The sequence below is a fragment of the Rhea pennata genome, chromosome 21, assembly GCF_028389875.1.
Source record: "Rhea pennata isolate bPtePen1 chromosome 21, bPtePen1.pri, whole genome shotgun sequence".
Lineage (NCBI taxonomy): Eukaryota > Metazoa > Chordata > Aves > Rheiformes > Rheidae > Rhea > Rhea pennata.
Window position 1 is genome coordinate 2,132,530 of NC_084683.1, and position 19,240 is coordinate 2,151,769.

Sequence of the window (19,240 nt, forward strand, 5' to 3'; positions counted from 1 at the left end):
CATGTGAACAATTTATTTAATTAAGTAAGCAGCCACAAGCAAAACAGCGCTGGGCGGCCGGGGAGTCTCAGCTCCGCCAACGGCGCGCGCCTCCCTCGCACACAGTCCCCCCCTTATAGTCTGCGTTGTAATCTCCCGGTGCGTCCCGCGCATGTGTGAGTTGCTGGGGGGGTTGTCTGAAGCTCTCTGGTGGTCGTGGAGAGGAAGGCCGTGGTCTTCTTCTGTCTCTTTATTTTGGTTTGTCTCCTTGTGAGTGATCACAGGGGTTTGCTTATCTGTTGTGTTGACTCCCTTTTGGGATGCTGTTCTGTGAGAAAATTACAGGCGCCTGCTTATCTTTTCTTTATCCTTTTACCTTCAAAACCTCTGAGCAGCTTGTTGCTTACTTCAGCTCTTCATAGTCCTGCAAGATAGCTAGGGCCCCGACACTGGTTCCACAAGGGGTCATATAAGCTTTTGTGCTTACCATAATTTATTTGTCTGACACCATGTCTCAACCCTGATTGTTGTAAAACCTCCTCTTCCCCCTCCATCGGCTTATTCCTCCTTCTAAACAATGAACAAATAGTTACAATTTATTACAGGGACCACGAGTTCCTTGCCTGAAGATAAGTCCCAAAGCACTCTCCTGCCACTGTCTACACAACCGAAACGTGCCTGATGGCAAAGCAAACACCTCCCATTATTGGTGACAAAGCTGCTCAGTGGGAGTCCTGGTGACTACAAATGCTGTCGGGTAGCACAGCAGAGAACAGTCAAGGAGTGACCAACAAAGACGACCCATCTGTGAGTGTGGGTGACTGGCAGCAATTGGGCTTGCACTACACCGCACTAGGCTGCTGGTGTCAAACTGCAGGGAGCTGCCAGACCAAACAGGACAGGGTGCAAAGGCCCCTTCCACGTGCAGTTCCTGATGTCTGGGCCTCCCATAAGCAATGAGGGGTAGTTCCAACCTGTCACCTCCCAGAAGAGACAGAGCTGCAACTTTGCCCTGTTTTGTGATGCCAATGACACGGGTGGAAAACTATAGCTTACACCAGCCTTCTGCATTCATCTGCCAGTACTGAGGCTGAGCTCAGCACGCAGACCCAGCTCCCTGTCCGGAAACACTCAGCCCTTGCTGTGAAGGCCACTTGGAGCCACCTCAGGGCGGTACTCATCTGCACAGCCTCTGATGGTACAACAGAAGGACGACAGCACAAGGGTTGTCACGACATGATGCCATGCAGCTCTGAGCGCCTTGGCCTGCTGTACTGGCACCCGCTGAACTTTCTGAGAGGCCACACTTTCTGAGAGGCCAAACAGTGCCATGGCTGGCACAAGTTCCCAGTGGGGCTCAAAGTGCGCAGACAAGGGCTGTGGGAAGGACAGGCTTGAGGACATGCTTTCAGGGCACAGGAGGCTGACATGTGAACTATGTAGCACACAGAGGCGTTGGTGCAGTGCCTGGCACGGGGAGAGCTAATGGTGCTGGGTCCTTTGTGATACAGTGTGCTGCACCAAGCTCCAGGGCCTCCTTGCTCCCTTGGCAGCACAGTGCGAGAAGAGGGTGTGGCACTAGGTGTAGGCCTCAGAAGAAAGACGAACACAAGACAGGAACTGCTGGCCCACCAGGAACGCCACGGTATCCCAGTCCATTTACTGACTCCCCTCGAGGTCTGATGTGTGGTTTTTCATCTGCAAGAAAAAACACACAGCATGGCCTTTCCATGAGGAGCCCTCTGGCCCTGTCGGCAGGACCAGACACATCACCCTGCCCAGCACAGTGCGCAGCAGCACCATGGCCTGTGCATACGTGCCTGTTCTGCCTCAGAGACAAGGGAGGGAGCCTGGAGTCACCACTAACAGTCTCAGTGCCAAAGCAGCCTCAAGCTGTTCTCTCTGTATTGCACAGGGCGCAAGAGCTGCAGATCATCACTGTGCCCAGCTGACAAGTCAGCCTAGGCTTTGCCAGCATCACAGCTGCAGCCAGATAGGGCTCTGAAGTGAGCTGGCCAGGCAACAGTGCCTGCTGCTGTGTGCCCTCAGGGTAGCAGGGTGGGGGGCGTAGCAGCCTGCACTGGCATCCAGGGGCATCCCAAGGCAGCCTGCCCTGGGGAAATGGATGCCTGTTCCACCACATGCCCAGAGACCAGTGGCACCCTCCAACTCATGAGTCCATTTCTGCCTCAGGTGGGTAAAGGCAGGTCTCCCACTCAGGCATGGCTTGTATGAGGCGATCAGAGAGCAGGGGATATTTTTAGGACTGACTAATTCCAGCCTCCTTGTCACAGCTGGCCACAGGCCACCACTGTTTTCTCTAGACACCCCTTCCACTCCTCATGACAGGGAGCCACCAGAGAAGTGTCCCAACAGAGCGGGCGGCTCCCTAGCCTTAGCCTGGCCACAGTCTCTGCTTCCCCATCCTCCTTCTGGCTGCAGTATCTTTGCAGGTACTGAGAGAGCCACAAGTGGTTATCTCCACTCCCATTGTCATCAGCCTGTCGATCACCCCAAGATCCTGCACTGCTGGGGCTAAGAGAGCTGAAGGTGCTGAGTCCAAATGACACAGAGCAAATGCTGCCAACACTGCACATCATCGCAGCAGCCAGGATCCCACTGCCCCACAGGGCTGTGTGATTACATGGGAAAGTGCAACCTCCCTGGCAGATGGCTACCTCTGACTCAAAGCTCAGAGGAGGCACATGTGAGAAGCAGCTGCAGGTGCTTGTTGCGTTGAACAGCTTTGATAAAGGATATTTGCACTCTGATGGTTTTTGCACCTCGGGCTAACCCCTGCACTGCTGGAGTAAGACACTCACAGCTGTTAGCTGCATGATGCACAGGTATGGGGCAGGGGCTGTCTGCTCGTTTGCCCTGCCTGGCTCTCTTGATCACCATTGCTGTGAGGCAGGAGTTCCTGTGGCCATGCTGGTTCAGGGCTCCGGAAAGCGGTCAGCTCTATCTCTGTGTTCCTAAGGACCCTGGGCACAAACATATCCTGGGAACACAGCTTGATCTAGTGCTGCAGAGCACAGGCCCTGGGAGCCAAAGCTGTGCCCTGGACCCGGCGTGCTGGCAAGGGCCAGTCTGGGCTGAGCAGGAGTGGTCCTGGCAGGAATCAGCACGGGGAGGGCTGACCGCAGGCCTGGTAAACAGCCATAAACTGCATGGGCAAAAATCACCACTTTCCCTGGGCCTTTCCCAAACCTACAAAAGTTGTAGCCCCAGACAGCACGTCAGGGCAGTTCAGGTGCCCTAGAACCCCGGGGCAGGGACAGCCATACTGATTAGGCATCTCCTCTACTCCGGGCATATCCCAGCAGAGCCCATACAGGCAGTGGCAGGGCCACAACCAAGAAGTCCCTTCTCAGGGCTCCTCCAGCATCTAGGCATTGGTTATGGCTGCACATCAGCACAACACAGCACTTGCTCCTACACCTCATAGTGCAGAGTTGTGCAGTAGGTCAGCTCTGAATCCTCCTCCAAGCCCACCAAACCCTCACAAACCCCACGGCAGAGAGATCTGGGCTCAAGTAGAGATAAGTTTTGGTAAAGGAGATAACTAGGGCTGCGGTGCACCCTGCCTCCCAGTACAAAAGCTGGCCCTGGCCTTACCGTCTCCTCAGTGTTTGTGCTCTCTTCTGCACTGTCGATGTTGTGCAGGTCACTGTGCCCATCAGCTCCGGATCCCTCCTTCCCTTGGGGCTCCCGTGGCCCCTCTCCTGCTGGGGATGGCAACTCTGCACCCACTTCGACCCTTTTCTTCTCCATCTCCTTTGACCCTGCAGGGACAGAGACTGCAAAAACTTGGAGTGCCTGAGCAGAGCAGTAGTCTTATCCTCGCAGGGCAGGGGGTAAAACTCCATGATGCCGAAAGTCTGTGGTCAGCTTTCCCATTACTAGGAAGGAGGGAGGCCCAGGGAATTTTCCAGCAGGCTCTGGAGGCCAAGCTCACTCCCTTGCATGCAGAGATGGTGCCCACCCCTCAACTTTGCACTGCCTGGCAGCTCCTACTTGGGGTTAGGCTCACACTTTGGCATCCAGGCTTCCTTGTACCTGCAAGCTGGCCTTGTACGAGCTCTGTACAGACACATGCATGTTAGAGCCAGCTGGGATTCTCCCCATCATGATTAAGTATGACATGTATAACATCCCCTCACCTGAGAGACGGTCTCTCCGCTGGTCCATGCAGTCCAGGCTTTCCAGCAGACTGTCCACCTGTGCCTTGATCTGACTCAGCTCCCCTTTGATCGAATGCAGCTCTTCGGCCCGCACTACAGGCAGTGTGGGCAGAGGAGCTGTTAGAGTCCCAGACAGGGAAAAGGCAGAGCCAGGGGAATCCACAATCCAGGGGCAGCATGCTCCAAAGCATCCTCCCATCAGGCTCCTTCAGCCTTCCCAGGGCAATCGCGTCTTTAGGCAGTGGCAATGGTTTCAGGAGACAGCCCCCAGACAGGCAGACAGCCCAGGATGGGCTGTTTCTCTGCTGGAGCAGGGGACTCACAGCAGCAAGGTTAGCACTGAGCAATTCACTCAGGCACAGGCACTGCTGTCAAGCATCAAGAAACATAGCCTAGGCCTCTGTGGCTTAGCAACTACCAGGGGAACTGATACTTTGTGAGTCTGTGTCACTGTGTTTCTCCCCCCACAGCACAATCTTGCCTCCATGAGCAAATCTCCAACCTCTGTGATCACCAAAATGCTTCCAGCATCCTCAAGGGCTTAATGGAACTATCACCTTGCTCCTTCCCTTCTACCCAGGCCACATAACACTTACACTTTGTGCGTCCTGTCATGGAGCTGGTGCTGCTCCTCGTCCCAGGCGGGGGGCTTAGACTGCTTTTGCCTCCTGCCCCAACATGAGTTCATCTGGCCTTGACAGGGATGCGGTTAATGAGGGGCGGGATCTTCTGGTACTCATATACCCTACAAGAGCACAAAACCACAGCAGTGTGAGCAGGGCCTAGAAGGCATGGCAGCAGGACAGGTTAACATCTCTGGCTCTGTTCCTTCAGGCAAAACTGACAGGTGAGGGATTGTGCCAGGCAAAGGTACGCCTCCATTACAGGAGGTCACAGTGCCTACCCTGGCCTTGCCCCTTGCTGGAGCAGGCCAACACACTGTCCCGGTCCCAGCTGCTCCACCCTCAAGGTATGCAGCCCCGGGAGTCTGGGTACAGGTGTTCCTTGAAGAGGGCAGTGCTGCTAAACTTCTCCTAGAAGTGGGGAACAGATGCCTGGGGCTGCCAGCCTGGGACACCCAGCTCACTGCTATCAGTCAACAGAGCTGCGACCATTTGCCAACCCACACGCAATCAGCACATCCCAGGCCTGGGAGGCCACACTCACTGGTATGGGAAGTCATCCTTGTAGAGACTGTAGTCCAGATCACAATTACTGCTGCAGGAGGTAAGAAGAGAGAGTCACTCACACTGCAGGCCCACAGCTGGTCTCCCCCTCACTGCCCTGTGCCCCCATGGGGCTCCTCAGCCCTCCGGAGTGACCCCTTGGGGCACAGCCTGGCCCCACACAAAGCAGCCCCTGCTTGGCCATGGCCCAGCCCTGCCAGGGGCAGTGGGAGGGCTGCTGAGCCCTGGGGCTACCCTGGGGAAGGGGCCGGGGCAGAAGGGCCGAGAGGTCACTGCCCTGCCCTGGGGGCAGCAGCATGTAACCTACAGGCTCCGGCACCCCGGCCATTCCCAGGGCCCCAGCGCTGGCACCAGGGCTGGCATCAGCACAGGCCCCAGGGCCACCCTCCAAGCCCAGCAGGGCCCCCAGGGTGCAGGGCAGCAAGGAGCCTTGCAGGGCCCCTGTGGCAGAGCAGCCAGGCCCAGGGCCCGCACCGCCCGGGCACCCGACGCGGGGCTGCCCTGAGGCCCCACCGCGCCCTGTGATGCCGCCCACAAGATGGCGCCATTCCGCGGGGCGAGGGGGCAGAGGTGGCTGCCAGGGCAGGAGGGTGCAGTGTTGCCATGGCATCGCCTGAGTGCAGCCCTCCTATTGGCTGTCACGAGGAGGAGGGCGGGGATGGATTGGAATGATGGATGTCTCAGCCAATCGGAGTCCAGAGTGGTAAAAGGCCAAGAGAAGGGAGACCGGCAAGGGACGAGGGAGCGAAGCAGGAGAGAAGGGAGTGGGATTGAGAGTGGGTGCAAGTGGGGCTGGTGAGGGCTGCAGGTGCGTTCAAATGCTGGCGGGTGTCCTCTCGCTGCAGCAGGGTCAGCAGTGCTGGTGAGGGGGCTGCTTTCCTGCAGGAGCTCCCAAAGGGGCTGTTGGGGCTGTTACCAGGGGACGCAGCACCCTGTCACCAAGGGGAACTGACCTGCAAGCCAGGCGTGCTGGCCTGCCCCGAGCATCTGGGCCTGGGCGGCTTGGTGGTGTTTGGGTGCAGGAAGCTTTGAGCCTTTTGTGGGTCTGAAATGCATTTTCAAGCGTTTCCCTGAGCTGTTGCTGCCCCCACAGCCTCCAGATGTTGCTCAGAGGTGTGTTCGGGATCTGCTGGGCAGAGTGAGAGCAGGTTGGTGGTTGTCCTCACGAGATGCCCTTCCCAATGGTCTCTTTTGTTGTGGAAACTGCATTTCAGTGTCTCTGAGAGAGGATGTCCTACATGTCATGTCGTGTCCTCGCTGTTGTTTTGGGGACCTGGTATACAGACATGGTCTCACCTATGCCAAAAAGAGGAGTAGGACATCTCAGTGGCCTTGCTGGCTGTTCTCTCACAGATACAGCTCAGCATGGTGAGGAGACATTTGCCCCTAACTGTTGCGACTATGTAAGGCCAGCAGAACTGACAGTAACACTCCGATTCTGTCTTTCTTTCTAGGTTTCTCCAGTTGTGTCCCTTCCCAGTGCAGTCCTCAAGCTGTTAAGAATGGAGGCAGTACACCAGGGTGTGTCCCTGTAGCTGTCAACATCTTTGCCAGCATCTTGAGCCCTCTGTAAAAGCAGCTGCAAGTGAATGAGATGAGGCTATGTACGGATGCGATGGCTTCCATGAATGTGCCTGGCTGTTTCAGTATTGGAGAGGCCAGTGGTAGGCACATAGCTGCTGTTTCTGCTTGTGAGGTGCCTATTGCCTCGCTCTCTGATAGGTCAGCAGATGCCCAGTGGCTTTGATGAAGCCTGCGAAGTCACTACTTCCTCCGAACCACAGAGGCAAGTAGCAATTAAGTTGTTTGATACCTATTTGAAAGACTTCTGCAGGGTAAATTCCGGAGGACAAGGAGACACATTATTGGTCTTGGTGGTTGTGAGGTCAGTTTAGCCTGACTGCCTGTTAGGGCAGTAGCAGCCCCATGGCTGTGGGCTGTGCGTGTGAGGTCCCCTGTGCCTCAATGCCTGATGGGGCAATGCCAGGCATACAGGTGTTTTTTATGCTTGTGAGGTCACTTCTGCCTCAAGCCCTGCTAGGCCAGAGCCAGGCCTACGGACACTATTTGTGGGTGTGAGGTGACTTCTGCACCAGTGCCTGACATGACAGTGCTGGTCGTGTGGCTGCGGATAGTTGCTGTGAGGTCCCCCGTGCCTCGGTGCCTGACAGGCTAGTGCTGCTTGAAAGGCTGCTGTTAATTGCTGTGAGGTCCCTTGTGCAGCGGTATTTTATAGGACTGTAGTAAGCCCATGGCTGCTGCTTGTGGCTGTGAGGTCACTTCTGCCTGCGTGCCTGATAGGTCAGTGCCAGGTACACAGCTGGTGTTTATCATTTGTAGGTTACTTCTGCCCCAGTGTCTGATAGGCCAGTGCTGGGCACGTAGCTGCTTTTTGTGGTTGTGAGGACACTTGTGCCTCAGTGCCCAGTCGGCCAGTGCCAGGCCCCTAGCTTCTCGCTGTGCTTCTGAGGTCTCTTGTGCCTCAGTGCCCAAAAGCCAGCACTGGTCACTAGGCTGCTGTTTGCGGTTGGGAGGTCACTTATGCAGTAGTGCCTGATGGGCCAGTGCCAGACTCATGGCTGCTGTTTGTGGTTATGAGATCTGCTCTTGTGGTTGTGTGGATTGTCTCTTTCTAACGATCCCTGAAAAGCAGTCTATTCTGGATCTCAAGGTCCAGAAAGCGGTCTACTCTGGATCTCCAGCTCCAGAATGCATCCCTGCATCTCCTCGGCATTTCTCTGGGTCGTGTCTGTTGTTGTTGTGGGCGTCAAAGACGGTGCTGTGTGTCACAAAGATGACTGAAAGGTCCCATAGGAGGAAATGCTGAAAGGGCTGGGACTGTTTTTCTGTTGTAAAACAGACTGCTAGTGTCTTTAGACATCCTTTGAGGGTGTCTAAATATCTGGTGGGAAGGTGTAAGGAAGATGAGAACATGGCTCTGAATGTTTCTCCGTGGTAGCCAGGGAGAGGAGGAGAGGCAATGGGCACAAAATGGCAAATCATGAATTTCCACGTGAAGGTAGGAAAATACCTTCAGGTATTGTGAGGGTGGTTAAATGCTGGAAGAGGTTCCCTGAGAGGCTGTAGAGTCTCGACTTTGTGAGATGCTCTAAACCTGCCTGACCTAGTCCTGGGTAAGCTGTTGTAGGTGCCCCTTCTTGATCAGGGGGGTTGGAGCAGGGGATCTCCAGAGGTCCCTGCCAGTATCATCTATTTTGTTATTCTGTGAAAACAATAAAACTCACACTGAAAACAATCATTCCAGGAAAAAAAGGAAGAAGCCAAAGGGTTGCTAGCAACAACTAGATTGGCTCATTTGTTTTCAGTGTTTGTGGATGTGGAAGGGAAAGAAGAGAGTTTTTAATTTCAGGTCTGTTCTTTTCATACCATGTTCATTAAGAAAAACAAATCACTAGTGGGGATATCAGGATGGAGGCAGCTGTGGTGTTGCTGGCGGGGTGGGGGGGGAGAAGTCAAAGGACTACATCAGAGGGGCCTGTAGGCAGCAGCTGCCTCATCTGCCTGGTGCAGCTGAATTTGTGCATGTGCTTGTTCCTCGGGTTGCCCTTGTGAGAGGATTTCACTATCTCTCCTGAAGCAGAGAGCCTGGGAAGAGCAGTTGCTCAGCTGAGATGCTGAGGCCCAAGTGGTGGGGGTGCTCACTTGCTCTAGAGCTATTGTGGGGTTGTTTTCTTTCTTTCAGGAAAACAATTTCCTGATGTGAAGAAGCAAGGACTCGTCCTAGCTTAGAAGTAGCTAGGATGAGTGTCAATGAGAGTGTTCTGCACCTTTCTTAGTCCTAGCATTTCTAATGCTTGGCATCCAGATGTGAGGCCCCTTGTACTTCCTTTTCATCCTTTGGAAAACTCACCTGCTAGTGGTGCACCTTCTTGTCTCTGTTGCCATGTTGGCCAACTCCTTTGCTCACAGCAATCCATGCACTACCATCTGCCTCCAGGCTAAGCCATCCTAGATGTCTCAGGCTCTCCTCAGGTGAGAGATGTGCAAGACCTGTAGTCATCTTGATAGCCCTGTCCTGGACTCTCTCCAGCAGGTGCATGTCTTTCTTGTACAGGAGAGCCTAGATTTGGAAAAAGCACTCCACAGGTGGGGCCTCACTAGTGCTGAGTGGAAGGGAAGGATCACCTCCCTTGAGCTGCTGGCAATGCTCTTGCTAATGCAGCCCAGGATGCTGTTGGCCCCTTTTGGCACATGAACGCATTGCTGGCTCCTGACCAACTTGTGACCAGGACCCCCGGGTCCTTCTCTGGAAAGCTGCTCCTCATCTGAACTCGGTGAGGTTCCTCTCTGCCCATTTCTCCAGCTTGTCCAGGTGCCTCTGGTTGGCAGCACAAGCATCTGCTGAATCAGCCACTCCCCTCCCTTTTCTGTCATCTGCCAACTTGTCTAGGATTCCTTTGGTCTTATTACCTAGGTCCTTACTGAAGATGTTAAACAATGTTTGCTAAATTGCTCTTAGGATTCCTTCTGGACTGCCTCCGTTTGGCTCTGCTCCCTCGTAAACCCAAGAGGTACCCTAAGGCAGAATAATTGGTTCAGGTACTGCTCGAATGCACAGCGTGGCTGGGATTTTGTGTCATTGCCTTCCTGCAGTTTTCCCAGTCCTTCCAAATGATGCCTGCTCTTGCCCATTCATGCACGCGCAAACTCTACGTGTTGGCATGCAGTCCACATCTTCTGACAGTGTCACAAGTGCACAGCAGGCTCAGAGCAAACTGTCTTGCCATCTTGGGTACATTGGAAGGAACTATGAATGTTACAAAAGACTGGAAATGTCATGCAGTGTAATAAACCCAGAGTGGCTTTGCAGGCCAAAAAAGAAAGGTAGGAGTTTGTTGCACACAACCCTAGTGCCAAAGAAACTGAAAATCTCTCTGGCCGCCCCCAAGGAGGTCACAGGCTGCTTCTTGGTGGTAGATTTGGAGAGTGCCTCTCAGCAAACCTACACCCAGTGCCAAAATGAGAGACACCAGCAGTCCCCTGAGGAGAAGCAGCCTAGTTGTGCAGTAAATGTGGAGCAGGCAGCACTCGTGTGTGCCTGTTATGGGTAAGGGGCTGCCCAGGGCTGTGGGCAAAGGCCGTCGAGGTAAATGCAGGTCGGTAGGTTTATACAAGTGCTGTGCAGGGCTGGTGTGTGCACATCAGCAGAGCTGCTCAGGCAAGAGCTCTGCGGGCATGGGCCCCTTTTTGCTATTTGTAGGGGCAGAAAGGATTGTTTGTTGGAGCATATCACAAGGGGACTGCAGGCACCGCTTCTGTGCCCACAGCTTCTGCCTGCCCTTTTGGGGAAGGCAGATGCTGAGATGCCCAGCACAGACGCTCACTGCAAACTCCCTGGGAAACGTGAGCGCTTTCCCTCCAATTATCGCCAGAGAAGGAAGCCTGCTTTTCACTAGCAGCGTGGTAATGAGAGCAGTCTTCATGCAACGTCAGAGACCTTAATTCAAGGCAAGAGAGACACAAGTTTGGGAGATTTTTTTTTTAATCCAACTATTAACCCTCTGGCATCCCAAGAGAAAACAGGTAAAGATCTTCTCCAATTACAGTGTTGGTAACTGCATTTTTAAGTAAAAAATGTGTTGCTTGGGAAGCACCAATCTGTGCAAAACGTGTAACAGCCCCCCATGCCCGCACAAGGAACAGCCCAAGGCAGCATGTGCCACAGCATGGGCTGCAACAGGGGTCGAGCAGTGCCCCAGGACCATGGGGTCCCCAGTTACCCGCCCCAGAGCCATCCTGCGAGGACAGTGGTGGCAGGGCTGAGGCCAGATGCCGTGGAGGAGGGGACTCTGCCTGTTTTTGAGGCTGATCCCTGCTGGGAACCCCCATCCTGCCCGCGAGGGGATGTTCTGGGTCCCCCTCGGCCCTGTGGTCCAGCCCGGCCCTGATTCCATCGCTGTGGGGCAGTTATCGCCATGGCAACATGGATGTGCCAGGCTGCAGGTGCAGTCCCTGGTGCTGCGTGGGGCAGCAGCAGGGTCCTGGCTCTCCCCAGAGCAGGACAGGGTCCTGCCCCCTCAGTGCCAGCCATGAGGAGGCAAGTCAGGATGGAGAGGAGAGTGCCGCAGCCCCAGCCGGTAGGAGACGCTGGGTATGTTGGGGTGGGATGGGAAGCAGGCCAGGGCCGTGGGGCTGGGGTACGGGTTCATTCCTCCCAGCATCTCCAGACTGCTGGGGAGGTGGCAGATGGGGACCAAAGCAGTACCTTGGATGCTGTTGCCATGACAACTGTCCTGTCCTGGGTCTCCACAGCTCTTCCAACCTGAATGCCGCAGACATCCCCCCTGAGGCGCTCTCCCCATCCCAGGAGAGCTTTGCGGGGGGCTTATGCTCCTGCTGGTCAGGGTCCTTGGGATACACACATGGCTGATGCTCTCCTTTAAAATCCAAGCAATAGCTTTGGGTGCAAGCATGTGGCAAGAGTACCTGTAGCAGGGACTCTTTCCATCAAAAGAGAAAGAACTTTTCCTTCAGTACTAAAATGCTTGAAACTGCCCAGCACCAGCCCCATAAAGCCTCTGGGCAAAGACAAGGCTGACATGAAGGCAAAAGGCTGCCACCGGCCAGTGCAAAGAGCCCTGGCTCAGGGTGGTGCATCCCCCAGGGCTGGAGCCCCAGGGATGCAGTCCGTCACACTGCAGCAGCCCCATTGCAGGGCTCAGGGTCCACAAGATGGGCTCCCCTCTCTGATAGCCACACACTCGGGGATAGCACCTCCATTCCTCAAGGCACTCTGCCCTGCTCCCCTGGAGAGGTGTGTCCCTGCCCTGTCCTTGACTGAGGCCACGACAAAGGCACGGAGACACTCAGCTGTGCCCTGTCCCCTCTCCCAGCAGGGCACCATGAGGCGGTTTCTAATGTTCCTGAGGACCGTCCTCTGGGACCCGTGGCTCTGGTGTCTCAGCCAGCTGAAGGGCTGGGGGATGGGCAAGCGGACAGCCAGCGGAGGAAAGGCAAAGCTGCAGCACAGCCAGCTGGGTAAGAGCCTCACAGCCAGAAGCACCCCTAGCTCCTGGCACTGGAGGCAATGGGGGAGACGCACTGCCTCCCCCACCCCCGGTTCCCAGGACAGAATCTGGGGTCAGAGTGTGTCGTGGCCCTTCTCCTCCCATGAGGAGAATCCCTGCTGGGGAACACCAACTGTGGCAGGTCCATCACACACCAGCCTGGTGCATCTTGCAGGAGCCACGTCTGAGCACTGTGTGCAGCCCTGCGTCGTCAGACAAAGACCTGCTCTCCAGGGGAAGACAGAGACTGGCTCCTTTGTGGCTGAAATCATGTGTGCCTTGGTGAGTCCCAGCCTGGTGTGGGCTGTGGTGCCCCACCAGTGCCCCATCACTGATGGCAGCTCACTTGTTTTTCCTCAGACCTTGGCTCCTACCTCTGGGCAGAGACGAAAGAAAACCCAGGCTTTTGGCATCCTGTGGCGAAGACCACCAGATACACGTGTTCCCTGTGAGGTAGGAGAAAGGGCTCTTTTGTGCCCTTGTTCCTCCATCTTTGTGCCTTCAGCACCACCTCTCTGCTTCAGTTTCCCCATCTTGGCTATAGTCCTTGCCCCCCAGCAGCTTGTAGGCTAGGTGGGAGGAGAGCCAGGCTCAAGGCTCTCCAACAAACAAGGTTTGAGCTCAAGGTGCTGGCCAAAGCTCAGGCTGTAGCAGGGCTCATTGGGGTGTCTCCAGGGAGGACATTTCAAGCCAGTGATGGTATCAGACAGGAATGGGACTGTGCAGAGTAACAGTGTAGAAACAGTCTAAGAAAAGAGGCTCAGTCTGGAGCCATCCTGGACTGCAAATAGCGTGCTCTGCCCAGGCATGTATGGGATGGGGGTTGTGCTGCCAAACCTCCATCAGAGCAGGATGGAGACTGGAAATGGGATGGGGCCTAGGATCAAGATTGGAACCAAGATGGAGGCTGGGATGGAGTGATGAGGGCAGCCCAAGAGCAGCAGTCAGGGGCACTTGCCCACTGGTGGAACTGAGGAGGCTGAGGTGAGGGCAGCCCCCAGGGGCAGGAGAGGTTGCTTGTCTGTAGAGTTAGGGTAGGAGAGCCCAGGCAGACACAGCACCATGCAGGGTGTAAATGCAAAAGTGGGAGTTCTGGAAATATGTGCCTCTTCATAGTAAGTCCTGAGTGCCCACAGAGGAACCTGTGGGTACCTCGCCAGCTGTGCTTTTAAAGTGCAAATAGCCTGGGTGCTACAGAAAGCTGGAACAGAAAAAGGGACACAAGCGCAAGGAGCAGCTGCCTGGCTCCCCAGGAAGCACTGGGGCTGCCATGGGGCAGCATGCAGGGTGCCAGGGCCCCTTGTGAGGCAGCTTGTGGGGGGACAGGGGTGTCATGGGGCAGCATGCAGGGCAGCAGGCTATTGTGGGGCGGTGTGTAGGATGGTGGGGCTGTCATGGGTCAGCATGTGGGGCAAGAGAGCTGTGCGGTGCCACGTGGGGAATGACAGGGTTGCTGGCAGTGCCAGGGCTGCCAGCTGCCCCTGGAGCAGAATCTTCTGCAAGCCCTGGGTGTGGGTCCCTACTTGTGAGGGGGGAGCCCCATCCCCCAGCTTCCCACCTGCCCCTTTGCTGAGCATGGGCAACCATGTGTCATTGCAGTCCCTGATGGCAAGCTTCCAGACACCAAAGCAGACCAGGACGACAGGCCGATGGGGAAACCTGGGTGGCACCATGATGGTGACTGCTGAAATGTTATCACATCCCGTCCACGTAAGAGAAGCACACTGGGGCCAGGCACAGGGGCAGCATGTCCCGCTGTGCTGAGGAAGGGCTGGGGGAGTGGGCAGCTTTGGGCACTCGGCAGACCACGGAGGGGAGAGCCGGAAGCCCATGCTAGCTAGCCAGCTGGGATGGGAGCATCAGTGCTGGGCACTGCAGAAAATGGGGGTAACTGGTGGGTTTCTCCCCACTTCTGGAGCTAAGGGGAGGATTAAGTCAGGTTGTCACCTCTGGAGCAAAGGAGTGGGTGAAATGAGGGTGTTTCAGGGTTAAAGCCTACTCAGTGCTTTGGGGCAATGCACAGGTTTATTTCCAGCTTCCCTGTGTGCCGAGACTATAATTCTTTTTCTTCTCTGAAAGTGTCATAAAAGGCTCCTTCTGAGCCACTGACCTGACAATTTCTAATTTGGCAGACTCTGGAGCCAGGCAGGATGTGGCTCCCAGTCCTCAAACCCAATGTGAAGAATGTAAGCGGCCCTCACAGCCCTCCATGTTCTCAGCTCTGGGCTGCTCTCCTGGCAAGCAGAGCTTGGGTGTGCAGCCTCCCAGAGCTTGTGTCTGCAGCAATGGTGGCCCTGGGGGCACCTGTGGTGCACCGAGCTGCCGCTTGCTGAATTGACATCCTGCCTGTGTAAGAGTAGCGTGCTGGGGGCAAGGCATCGGGACAGCGGGTGCCCTGCTGCAACCAAGGAAGGGCTTGGGGAGTGGAGGGAAGGGAGGCCCTGGGGGCCCCACAAGCCCGGGGTGGGGGGGATCACAGACGAGTGAGCCGAGCCATGTGGGGTGGGAGCCACGGTACAGGGTGTTGTGTGAAGATGGGGCTTTCTGATAGGTCTGGACCCACTTCTGGAGCAAAGGATTGGGCGGTATCAGGGTATTTTTGGAGTGGGTGTTGATTGGTGAGCAGATTTTTGTAGAGTCTTCCCTATGGGCAGAGGTCAGTAGCTAACATGAAGGGAGGGTTTCACTTCCATCTCACCCAGAGGCAAGCAGCACATCAGCATCGCAAGGATGAATGTCCCATGCAAGTGTTTAGGAAAGTCAGGAGTAGAGGAGACTCCCCCAGATGCTAGTGGGAAGGAGGATGTTACGTGCAGGCTACTGGTCCCTTGTTTGTCCCTATAGAGTGCAGGGGTAAGTAAAAGCATTAATTCTGATGGGTCCTGCCAGAGATTTGCCTGGAAGACGAGGGATATGACAACGCACTGCAGGCCACCTGCTGTGCCAAGCCCTGCCAGGAGTCCACAGCCCATGCTGGCGTGGGCAAGGAGCCCAGAGCCACAGGCCTGCTCGCCCCTGCCAATTGCCATCGACACCACACCACCGACAGCCCCCACTTTGGACCCGGTTGGCTGCTGGGCCCAGGACATCCCCCAGAGCCAGGAGAAGCCTTCAACCTCACTGCAGGTAAAGGGGGTTCCCTGTGTCCCTGGGGCGGGCAGCAGTGCATGGAGGGGACAGGAATGCAGTGGAACAGCCAGACCTCAGCAGCCTTAATCAGCGTGGCAAGTGGGGAGGGCAATGGGATCAGTTTGTGGTGAGTCCGCACAGACTGGAGACCTGCTGAGGACTGTTTTGTTGTGATTTTTCTTTGGAGTTATTCCCTGTGATGGGATATGTGTGTTGTCCTTGGGAGGTTACTGCCAATCTCCAAAAGACTGAAGAAGGCTCCTTCTGACTCATATGTAAGTTCCTGGAAAGGATCACAACGACGATCCAAGACCCAAAAGCAAGTGAAAACGATGTAAGCATCCATCGTATATCTTATCCTTCCTCTTCTGTTGCTCTACCTAGGGGTAGCTTGGTCAGCCTCTCTAGAGGAGTGCAGATTTCCAGCACGGATTAAAAAAAAAAAAAAAGCCATATTCAAACTAGTGAGAAAAATCGAGGGTCTGCACATAGACAGCAGGCAACAACGAACACTACCAACAGCACCCAGTGGAAGTGCCCGCGGGGAGATGGCTGCCATGCCGGGAGCAGGCAGGGGGGACACAGACTCATGGCTCATTGCATGCTGAGAGCAGGCAGATGGGATTGTAGGTAGCTGGTTGGGAAGCATCGGCCAGGGGTGGTGGTGGCAGTGCTGGAGACTGCTCTGTGCCAGCTGGCAAGCTGCTCCCCAGCGCAGGGAAGACACTGCTGTCCCTGGAAAGCTCCAGGGAGAGAACCTTCCAGGCTGGTCTTGAGCCAAAGGAAGAGAAGGATGCTATTGGTGATCTGCCATCAGAGTCGTGGGATGCGTCTCCTCTGTGCTCCTCTTACCCCCCACGAGAAAGGGACTGTGGTCAGATGGGAGGTAGATGTCTCAGCAGTGGGGTGATGCTGCCGCTTGCCAGCCGTGCCCTCAGGACTAGGGCTGGCTTCATCCCCCTTCCTGCAAATGCCTCCTTCCCTTTTTCAGGCTCAGAAGGGGACGACAAGAGACACACAGGATCACAAGGCAGAGCAGGACGTGGTGAGCAGTGTCATCGGTGCCCAGGTATCAGGAAAGCACTCAGCTGAGGCCAGAGACCTTGTCAGGAAGGGCTTTGGAGGGGCTGTGCCACTGGGCGCAGGTCATGGGCTCATGTGGAAGCACAGTGTCACATTCAGCTCCTGCACCAGAACATCTGTATCAGAGAAGGCATGGCTCTGGGGCAGAGATGGAGAGCATCTTGCCTTGTCTCATTGCCCCAACAACCACACCCATCCTTTCGCCCTTTTTGGATTGCCTCACTGGGAATCCACCTTTGCATCAGGCTCAGGGCAGGCTTGTGGTGCACTCGCACCCTTCCCTGAAGGGCAAGCTGCCGTCACAGCCATGCAGCTCCCCCATAACGCTCCTGAGAAAGGTGCCCTAGAGGCTGTGCTGCCAGTATCATATTCAGCCTGGCGTGCCAGCCCGCTCACCTCTGAGGCCGGGACCTCCACAGCCAAGGCATGTCTTGTCCTCCTAGGTTTTCACCACCTCCCTCCTTGGGGCTCCTGTTGAGTCAATGAACTGGTGCTGTGGAGGAGGGGCAACAAGGAGAAAAGTAAGACGCCACTGCCAGACCAAGCCAAGAAGGTGAGAGCCTGTGTACAGCAGGCATCATGCATGCACAGGGCTGTTAAAGCCTCCCAGGTGCTCCTGCCATATCCCCGAGCCCAGCCAACCGCCAACATTGCTCACAGGTCAGGAACAGACTGGGGCTGGCAGTGGGGCAGACATGGGGCTCCTGCTCAGTGCCCACAGCTGAGGCAGGTACTCGCCTCCATGCAAGCTGTGGTTAGGGGTTACAAGACAGGCCCTGCGCTGGCAGGCTCTAGGTTGCTCCTTTTCCCAAGAGCCAAGTCACATGGCAGCCTGGGCCATGCTCCACCAGCCCCTGGTGCCAAGGCCATGCTGCCACCTGCATGGTGGCAGTGGGCCTCAGAGGGATGTGGGGGGATCACTCTGGGCTCCTTCCCCAATGCTGAGCCCAGCACATGTGACTGTAGGACACAGCAATACCTGGCCAAGCTGACATCAGGAGCCCAGATCCCTGCGCTGGTGACCTTCATCACACCACAGCAAGGAGGTACGCTAAGAGCTGTGCAGTTCAGGGGACGTCACCCTCTGCCCCTGCTCCCCACCACTGCTGGGGAAAGGGTCTCTGCGGGAGGGAGCAGTGGGGGAGAGGAGTGCTCAAGGGACAGCTCCTGCCAGCAGAGAGCTCAGCCGTGGGCACCCCTAGTCCATCGGGCTGGCATGCACTAGTAACACGAGAGGAGAGCACACCAGCCACCACCAGCTTTACCAGTCCCCTCCCCTAGCACAGAGCACTGACCACAGCCGTGTTCACAGCCAGGAGAAAACAAAGTATTTGATTAAGGCAGCTACAAATGGACTTCTGCAATGCTGCTCAGGGTTTTAGCAGTCTGGGAAAAGGGACCTCAATCTACTATCTAAAATACTGGAAAATGCTGGGATGGTGCCCAAAGACAGGGATTGCTGCAAAAGACAGCACTGTCTTGTATGCTGTAAAACCTGGCAAAGCAGACGGGGCGGACGCTGAGCCCCAGCCCTTCGTGTGCAGCACCAGCTTCTGCTTCTGCTGCAATAGAGCACAAACGCACTCCCGGGAGGCTTGTTTTGAGGAGTGCCCTGGTTGGAAATGCTGTCGTGGGAGAATAACCTCCCGGTAAAGACACTTACAGGGACCCAAGCCTTTCACTGCCACCAAAATCATGGGCCTGCAGGCCTCCTTGATCATTCTCTTGGAAAAACCAGGAATTAAAATCAGAAACAACTGTTGTAATCTCTAATGCGTCATTGTCTTTAGCCTCCAGAGACGGGCGGCGTTGGATTGCGAAACTTCAGGAGCCACCAGGAAGACAGAGCGTAGCCAGCAGCCATCCACCGCGGCAGCCCACAATTGCCACTTCAGTCACTAGCGAGAAAAAGAAAATCAAGCGTATAGTGGAGGGGAGAGCCAAGATACAGCGCAGAAGGGCTTTAAGGGAAAAGGCTCATAAGGCAATAGGCTCATGTATCTGTACTACGTGATATTTGATGGGAATGCTCCGTGTTGCAACTTTTGTGTCTGTACTACCTGATACTTGGTGAGAATAGTCTAGTGCTGTAACTTTTTAGTGCCTAGAACAATACTGCTGTGTTAAGCGGGATACAAATAAGTAACTAACAAGGTCTTGGAAATCTGTGAGAAAGAACAGTGGTTGGTCACATACAGATTCTGTGGCTTCCAGCCCCAGAATCGCCATGAGAAGCAGTCAACATGAAGGTCAGAAGCTGAAGAGTAGTGAAATAGCGACCCCCAAAGTCAAATGTGGCCCCCGAAATAAGTCTGCACGCATGCGCAGTATCATAGCCCAGTGATGCAACCGGGGTGGAGTTGGGCTAGACTCCCTACACTTGTTGGCCCCAGGTGCCGGGACTCCCACCTACCGCAAGTAATCATAAATGCCGGAGTTTTCCAAAGGAGGGAGAGGCTGCTACACAACAGAGAACCACGTTGCCTCCTCGGGGACGCCCGAAAAGATTGTGCCTGCCGACTCTCTCTCACCATGCAGACGATTGGGACAAGCATTGGGGTGGTCCTTCTCGAGATTACCATCGGGTCGGTCTGTTTGTAAGTATCTCCTAATAAACTGCTTGCTACTGCAGAGTGTTTGTGTGTATGTG

The 19,240-nt window shown here is 55.4% G+C and overlaps 1 pseudogene; it reads right to left on the bottom strand.

Moving 5' to 3' along the window:
- Window positions 1-1,638: 1,638 nt before the first annotated feature.
- LOC134149692 (RNA-binding Raly-like protein) lies at window positions 1,639-9,256 on the bottom strand (annotated as a pseudogene).
- Between the last annotated feature and the right edge of the window lie 9,984 nt (window positions 9,257-19,240).